Here is an 8,966-nt window from a genome sequence, read left to right as displayed (position 1 = left end):
AATGAATAAAATAGTTTTTTAAGAAGCCTTTTTCTACCTCACCGCAACTTAAAAAGCTACCCACTGAAGAGGGGACCCGGAGTTTCCACACTCAGTTGCAAAACTACTTAATTCATCCTCTAAATTCCATTGGCCCAATTGTTCCCTTTGCAATGTTTACGGTTTTTCTGTGGATTTACAGTGGATTTTCTGCTTGAGTAAGAGTGACAGAAGTATGGTCAGCAACTCTACCCGTCAGGTGCCAGGAAAATAAACGAACGGGCAAAGGGCTCCCTTTTCACGATGACAAGTGTGAGTAGAAGTCGCCGCTCAGGACTCGCACACGGGTCCCCCTCATTCTGCTGGCTGAGTGCTCACTTCTCTTTATAGAGTATGATGGTTTGTGAGTAATTTTTGTCTATGCGGAAAGCAAGTCTTAGCTACTAGCATAAATTTAATCCAGGTACACGCACTGATTGTCTCCCCACATAGGATTTGTGTGTTCTTTATTACAGACCTGAAAGAGCACACGGAAACAGCCAGTGACTTCACTGTTGCCCATTACATCTCTCCGCATATCCTAACACCCTCTAAAACTTCAACAGGAGGTAACCCACCCATCTCTAAGCCTTCTTAAGAAAACAGAGAGTGGGGCGCCTGGGTGGCTCAGTGGATTAAAGCCGCTGCCTTTGGCTCAGGTCATGATCTCAGGGTCCTGGGATCGAGCCCCACATCGGGTTCTCTGCTCAGCGGGGAGCCTGCTTCCTTCTCTCTCTGCCTACTTGTAATCTCTGCCTGTCAAATGAATAAATAAAATCTTTAAAAAAAATTAAAATTAAAATTAAAAAAAAACCAGATAGGAATTTTGTGAATATAAAGGACGGAGAGAGATCTAAATCCGGTCTCACACAAACATATCCTATATATCGTGTTGTGTACGACCATTTTTTGTATCTTTTTATCTAGAATTTTGAACTTGAAATTTACCTTTAAAAAGATGCCAAATGACATATCGAACATAAGACATCGTTATTTAATTTTAAGTTTAAGACAGAAACTGTTATGTATGTCCTTGAATACCTGGAGAATTTTTTTTTTTTTTTTGCATTTTATTTTATTTCTTTTCAGTGTTCCAGCAGTCATTGCTTATGCACTACACCCAGTGCTCCACGTAATACGCGCCTCCATAATTTCCTACGGCTGAAATGTAACGCATCTGCAACTTCATCTTTACAAAGGTCATCAGTTGCTGGGTAGACACAAGTGCTTCTTGATTAATAAACTGATTCATAAATCTTGATGTCTTTATTAAGTTATGAGACCTCAATCATTTCACCTTGTTAGGAAATCAAATACAATGGAGTGTGTTTGTTATCTTTTTAAAGGTTAATAACATCTAACTCCAGTACTGGTTGGAAGGATGAAGACAGTGTGTCTAAACTACCAAGTGCAGAATTAGGTACATAATAAGTCAAAAAATATTATCTACCTTAATCTCCTCCCTTTATTTTCCTCCAAAAGGTCATTTTTCTCAAAGATAAAAAGATAAAAGACATGTTCAAACACCACTCTTAGCTTGAGCGGAATCATTTGGTTTGAAGTTCAGAAGGCCAAAGCCGAGCTGTGAATCGGGATACCAGAGGGCCAAGGCCTGGAGAGAAGTGGAGTGCGATGGTGGGTTTGTCACGTCGGTACCAAAACGGTGACCGGAAAGTGAAACTTGGCTAAGTCAAGGACACCGCACCCCGAACAAATGAATTCTGCAAACTGCATCTCTGGAAAATAGGAATAGGGCTTGTTAAAGAGCAGCTGCGTCCTCACCTGAATGTATGATGGAAACTTGCAGGAGCAAAGACAATGTGAGTTAGAAGGGGGGGGGCAGATGGTGGTGATAAGGTAGCAGGGGTGAAATCTTCACTCTTTCTCAATACGCGATGACCTTTGGCCCCAAAGTGTAAGGAGAGGATCTTCTCCTTCCCCAGACACCAGATCTCCAGTGGTCTCGTGAGCTAAACGGGGCAGTGGGTATTAAGTATAAGCAAACCGAATGATTTGTCATGGGAGGTCTTAAAGACTCTGGAACCTCTTGGTTCCATGATACAAGGCTGGGGTGTTGGCGAGGGGGCTCTCTGCCAGTCCCAGCCAAGTTTATAAAAACTGACCATCTGGCAAGTGAGGCTGTAATACACAGCCTACAGAAAGTCGCTTCACAAGATGGAAGGTGGGTGGAGAAGAGCTCCCCGTCGGCCACAGGATTTGAATGGACTCTGGGGGGTGACACAGCAGTAAGGCACACAAGTCCACTCCACACAGGAGTTCCTATTCTAGTTGTAGGCTCTGGCAGTTCTGGGGATGAAGACATAATGGAACCGACTACATGACGGTACCTACTACAACGTGCAGTGCTCAGTCTCCATCCCCTTTCCGTAATTTCTTCCTGCCTTTGGCCTTCCCAAACTTCTTCAAGTGTTCAGGCATAAAAGCCCCTCTTTCTGCTTCTTTTTCATAGTAAACCTTAGTGGCCCTCGCATAAGATTGACTGGGAAGAGTCTAGCTTCCTCTAGGCTAAGATCTAATATTTAGGAAGGTAAACACATTCTAAAACCTCCACTCAGCCCAAATGGAAATGATTTTTACATTTTCAAAATTAACAACACAGCTGCTAATGAAAGTGAGAAAGGAAACAGTTCCCTACCAGATAATAGCCAAAGAGAATATTTGGTATTGTCAGAGACTAAAGTCACTTGGCACTGGAGAGCTGGGCATCGATCCAAGCAGCAAGTACACGGAGAGTGGCCAGAACTTCTCACACACTCATGGCTACAGACCCACCCTCTGCCATGAACAGAGACTCGGAAAGCTTTGCACATTTCCCAAGGTTACTAGAGAACTAAGCCATTTCCAATGGCCATGGTGTCCAGTATCTTCCTGCCATGCGAAGGGGCGTGTACGTCACCAGCGTGTACAGGGCAGGAGATGTACCACGCACGCAGGAGCATCCCCTGAGCATAAAATTCTCCGTGGCCCGGAGCTATGAAACAGACTATGATTTTCTATGAAAGCAAATGCGGGCGAAATGCGTGGAATGTGAGCTTGCAAACTACACTCATAAAAAATGCTTAGAAGGATAAGCATTGTGAATGGCACAGTGAATGGGAGAACTTACACCAAAGGAAATAGACAAGATCAATCTGAAGATTGTCTCAAGAAGTAGTTTTAAATGTTTAAAGCAATAAAATATGTAAACATGAGAAAAGAGGAGGCATGATTATTTTTATAAATACACACCAGGAGTTTCATAGTGACACTTTATAATATTAATAAAGAGAATAGAAAAAAAATACTGCAAAATTTGCCAGAAAGCAAAGTAATTGAAGTCTGGTTGACATCATATTTATTTCTGGAAATATGGGATGTCAGAAGTCAGCAGAGTGGAACTGATTTTAAAATTCTATATTCACCTTGACTTCTGAGGAAGATGGTGGAGTAGAAGGACCCTACGCTCACCTCGTTCCATGAATACAACGAGGTAAAACTCATTTACATAACTGAGAAAATGGCCAGAACACAAGCAGAACAGACTCGCCACAGCTAAATGTAGAGAAGAAGCCACACCAGAGAGGGCAGGAAGGGTGGAGAGGAGGCGAGGAGGTAAATGAACCTGCAGGCCTTTTCTGGGGGTGAGAAATGCCACTGGAGCGTACAAGGGGGAAAAACAGACCCTCACACCAGCCCCTCCAGGCATGGAGGGTCCCCATAACATTTGGCTCTGAAAACCAGAGGGGCATAATTTCATGAGTTCTTACAATTGCCAGGCTTTACCCCTTGAACTTTAAAGACAAACAGGTTCAAGAATGGGAGAGCCAGAAGGGTGAAAGAAAACAGAGTCCCTGCACTTAAAGCGACAGCACGACAAACTGCTCCAACGAGATACAGCACAGAAGCAGCAGTTTGAAAAAGAAGGCCGGAGGCATATGGGAGGGTGTTTCTTTACTAACCTTAGAGCCTGTGATAGAGGGGTAAGGAGCTTCAGGAGACTTCCACAGGAACAACAGAGCTGGTGGGTGCCATTCCTTTCCCCACCCCCAGCCTAAACACATGAACACCTGTGGGAACCAACGAAGTGTCAATACTCACTAGCTAACTCGCTAACACTACTGCCCCAGCCTCCTATTCTCCAGAAGACACGCCCCTGCCTGCCAGGCCTCAGCTCAGGTCACCTCCCACAGCAGACCTACACACACTTCGCTAACATCAGGTACCTCACTCCCACATCCTCAACAGACCTACCTCCAATATGCACTTGACCAGAGCCCATTCAAACCAGTGCCACAAGCCTGGCCATGTGCAAGCAGCCCCGAAAGGGACCAGGACCACTCCAAAGTGACGCATGGCCCAGGAAGAGGGGCAGATAAACACACAAACCAATCCAACTCTGGCTGAAGCCGTGGGCTGGGGACACACAGATGATTCGAGTACAGCGCCCACCCATCAAAGAAAGCTTCTCAGGGGAAAACACAAGGGAGCGTGGCCTGCAGTTCAGTGCTACTCCATCTCTGGCAGAAACCTGGTCTGACTCAGGCTCAAGAAGGCCCCAGACCAGCCCACTACAACACAGGGACCAAACTCTGCCCACAACAGGCAAAGGAGCCATTGCAGATCACTGGGCTAAAGGCGACAGCAGTTCAGCCACAGTAGTAGGACACATGCAACACATAGGAGACAGTCCTGAAGTGCCAGGTTCTGGTGAACAAGGAGTATTGTGCTGAAGGGCACTATAAGACCCTTCCTTATAAAGCTGCTACTTTCAAGAGCAGATATAATACTTTCCCAACACAAAGAAACAGACAGAGTCAGACAAAATGAGGAGATAAAGGACTATATTCCAAACGAAAGAAAAGAACAAAATCACAGCAATCTCCATCACCAAATGGAGATAAGTAATATGCCTGATAGAAATAAAGTAGTGATCATAAATATACTTACTGGGTTTGAGAAAAGAGTGGAGGGCATCAGTAAGACCCTTAACAAAGAAAGAAAACATAACAACAAAAAAAATCAAAGATGAAGAACTCAATAAATGAAATTAAAAATATACTAGATGGAATAAACAGTAGACCAGAGGAAACAGAAAAACTGGACCAATGACCTAGAGGACAAAATAATGGAAAACAAACAAGCTGACGAGGAGAGAGGAAAAAATATAATAAAAAATATAATAGTCTTAGGGAACTTAGCAATAGCCCAAAGTATAATAACATTCATGTTATAAGGATCCCAGAAGAAGAGACAGAAAAGGGGGCAGAAAATTTATTTGAAGATATAATAGTTAAAAATTTTCTAAATCTAAATCTAGGAAAGAAAACAGAAGTCCATATCCATGAGAGAATGAGATTCCCCAACAAAATCAAATCAAGAGGGTCCACACCAGACCCATAGCAACTGAAACGGCAAAAAGTAGTGATAAAGAGAGAATTATAAAGCAGCATGAGGAAACAAAACAGTTACATACAAGGTAAACTCCAGAAGGCTATAAACTGATTTTTTTTAGATTTTATTTATTTATTTGACAGAGAGAGAGAGAGCACACAAGTAGGCAGAATGGCAGGCAGAGGGAGAGGGAGAAGCAGGCTCCCCACTGAGCAGAGAGCCCGATGCAGGGCTTGATCCCGGGACCCCAGGATCATGACCTGAGCTGAAGAGAGATGCTTAACCAACTAAGCCACCCAGGTGCCCCTACAGACTGATTTTTACAGCAGAAACTTTGAACGCCAGGAGGGAGTGACATGATATATTCCAAGTGCTAAAAGGAAAAAAATGCAGCTAAGAATACTCTTCCCAGCAAGGTTATCATTCAGAATAGAAGGAGAGATAAAGAGTTTCCCAGAGAAAACGGAAGTTAAAGGAATTCACTATCAATAACCAGCCTCTCAAGAAATGTTAAAGGGGATTCTTTGAGTGGAAAGACCATAAGCAGGAGTAAGAAAAATAAGAAGGACAAAAACAGTAAAATTAAGTGTATCTATAAAAGTCAGTCAAGGGATTCACAGAATGAAATGATGTAAAGTCTGACAATGTACCAAACCATGCAGGGGAGAGGAGTAAAGGAACTAAAGAATGGGTTCGAACTTCAGTGACCATCAACTTACTATAGACCGCTACATGCAGAAGATACAAACCTAATAGGAACCAAAAATCAAAAACTAGTAGGAGATATGCCAAAAATAAAAAGAACGGAATCCAAGTGTATCAATAAAGAAAGCCAGCAAACCAGGGGAGAAGAGAGCAAGAGAAGAAAGAAACAAAGAAGCACTACAAAGACAGTCATAAAACAGGTAACAAAATGTCAATAAGATGTATCAATATGTAATGTATAAGTATGTGTATTTACTTTGAAAGTAATAGGACTAAATGCTCTAATCAAAAAGACACAGGGTTACTGAATGAATTAAAAAAGCAGACACGTCTATATGCATATAAGAGACCCATTGCACACCTGAAGACACTTGCAGGTTGGAAGTGAGGGATTAGAGAAAATTTATTATGCAAATGGATGTCAGAAGTCAGAGAACCAATACTTATATCAGACAATATAGACTTTAAAACAAAGAATGTAACAAAAATTTAAAAAATAAAGGTATATAATTATAAAGGGTAAAATCTAACAGGAATATCTAACCACTGTAAATATTTATGCACCCAACATGAAAGCACCCAAACACACAGAGCAGCTAATAACAAACAGGAATGATGTAATCAATAATAATACAATAATAGTAGGGGACTTGAACACTCCACTTCATCAATGGACAGATCATCTAAACAGAAAATCAACAAGGTAATAGTGCTTAGAATGACACATTGGACTAGATGGATCTAACATATATTCAGAACAATCCACCCTAAACAGCAAAATACATACTCTTTTCAAATTCACATAAAACATCCTCTGGAATAGATCAGATATTGGGCCATGAAACCAGCCTCGACAATTTCAAGAGGGTTAAAATCATACCATGGATCTTTTCCAATGGTAATGCTATGAAACTAGGAATCAATCACAAGAAAAAATCTAGAAAGATCACAAATACATGAGGTTAAATAACATTCTACTAAGCAATGAATGGGTCAACCAAAAATTCAAAGAGAAAATTAAAAAAATATAGAGAGACAGATGAAAATGAAAATACAACAGTCCAAAATCTTTGGGATGCAGCAAAATCTGTTCTATGAGGGAATTACATAGCAATACAAGCCTACCTCATGAAGCAAGAAAATTTCAAGTAAACAACTTATCTTTACACCTAAAGGAACTAAAAAAGAAGAACACAATGCAAAGCCAGCAGAAGGAAAGAAATAATAAAGACTGGAGCAGAAATAAAACAAAATAGAAAGTTAAAATGTAGGAGAGATGAATGAAACCACTAGCTGGTTCTTTGAAAAGATTAAAAAAAAATTGATAAGCCTTTGAGTGACTCATATTAAAAAGAAAACTCAAAATCAGAAGCAAAAAGAGCACAGTCTCTCTGCTCCTCTGCTTTTGACAGACATCCACAAATTCTGGTGCAGTGCCAGCCATATCCCTGAGACATAAAGGTGAAGTCAGAGGAAATGTATTTGGCCATGTTGAGCATCAAATGACCATGTTTGACCATACTGGGCCCATAAGGGCTGCTTTCCACACTGGCAGAGTGGATAATGTTGCCATCGATGACCCTTTCATTGACCTCAACTACATGGTCTACATATTCCACTATGATTCCACCCTTGGCAAATTCCACAACACAGAAAAGGCTGAAAATGGGAAACATCTTTCAATGGAAATCTCATCTCTATCTTTCAAGAGTGAGATCTCGCTGACATCATATGGGTTGATGCTGGTGCTGAGTACATTTTGGAGTCCACTGAGGTCTTCAGCACCATGGAGAAGGTTGGGGCTCACTTGAAGTGGGGGGTCAAGATGGTTATCATCCTTATCACCCCTTCTGCTGATGCCCCCATGTTTGTGATGGACATGAACCATGAGGTGTATGACAACTCCCACTAGACTGTCAACAATGCCTCCTGCATCACTAGCTGCTCGAGCCCTCTAGCCAACTTCATCCATAACAACTTTGGCATCATGGGGGGACTCATCACCACAGTCCATGGCATCACTACCATCCAGTAGACAGTGGATGGCCTCTTTCAGAAACTGTGGTGTGATGGCCAAGGGGCTGCCCAGAACATCAACCCACCCTTGCGTCTTTTGGTGCTGCCAAGGCTGTAGGCAAGGTCACCCCTGAGCTAAATAGAAGGCTCACTGGCATGGCCTTTAGTATCTCACCCAAGTGTCAGTTGTGGATCTGACCTGCCACCTGGAGAAAGCCGCCAAAGACAATGATACAAGAAAATGGTGAAGCAAGCATCAAAGGCCCCTTCAAAGTATCCTGGGCTACACTGAGGACCAGTTTGTCTCCTGTGACTTTAACAGTGACACCTACTCTTTCACCTTTTGATGCTGGAGCTGGCATTGCTCTCAATGACAACTTTGTCAAGCTCATTTCCTGGTATGACAGTGAATTTGGCTTCAGCAACTGAGTGGTGGACATTATGGTCCATACGGCCTCCAAGGAGTAAGAGCCTGGGGCCACCAGCCCCAGCAAGAGGAAGAGAGAGAGGCCCTCACCTTTTGGGGAGCTCTTGCACCAACTCATCTCCCAACACACTGAGAATCTGCTGACCACAGTTCCCATCCCAGACACTCTGAAGAAGAGTAGGGACTTGGGGAGCCTTACTTTGTCATGTAGCATCAATAAAGTATATGGTACCCCCCAAAATGTAAGAGGAAATAACTGACACAACAGAAACACAAAGAATTGTAAGAAAATATTAGGAAAAATGATATGCCAACAAATTGAATAACCTAGAAGAAAAGGAAAAATTCCTAGAAAGATATAACCTACCAAAACTGAAGCAGGAAAAAAAATAGAAAACTTGAGCAGACT

At 42.2% G+C, this 8,966-nt stretch overlaps 1 pseudogene; it reads left to right on the top strand.

Moving 5' to 3' along the window:
* Nucleotides 1-7,622: 7,622 nt before the first annotated feature.
* LOC116576701 lies at nt 7,623-8,378 on the top strand (annotated as a pseudogene).
* Nucleotides 8,379-8,966: the final 588 nt, after the last annotated feature.

Source organism: Mustela erminea, chromosome 17 (genome assembly GCF_009829155.1).
Source record: "Mustela erminea isolate mMusErm1 chromosome 17, mMusErm1.Pri, whole genome shotgun sequence".
Taxonomy (NCBI): domain Eukaryota; kingdom Metazoa; phylum Chordata; class Mammalia; order Carnivora; family Mustelidae; genus Mustela; species Mustela erminea.
This window is presented reverse-complemented; position numbering and strand designations above follow the sequence as displayed.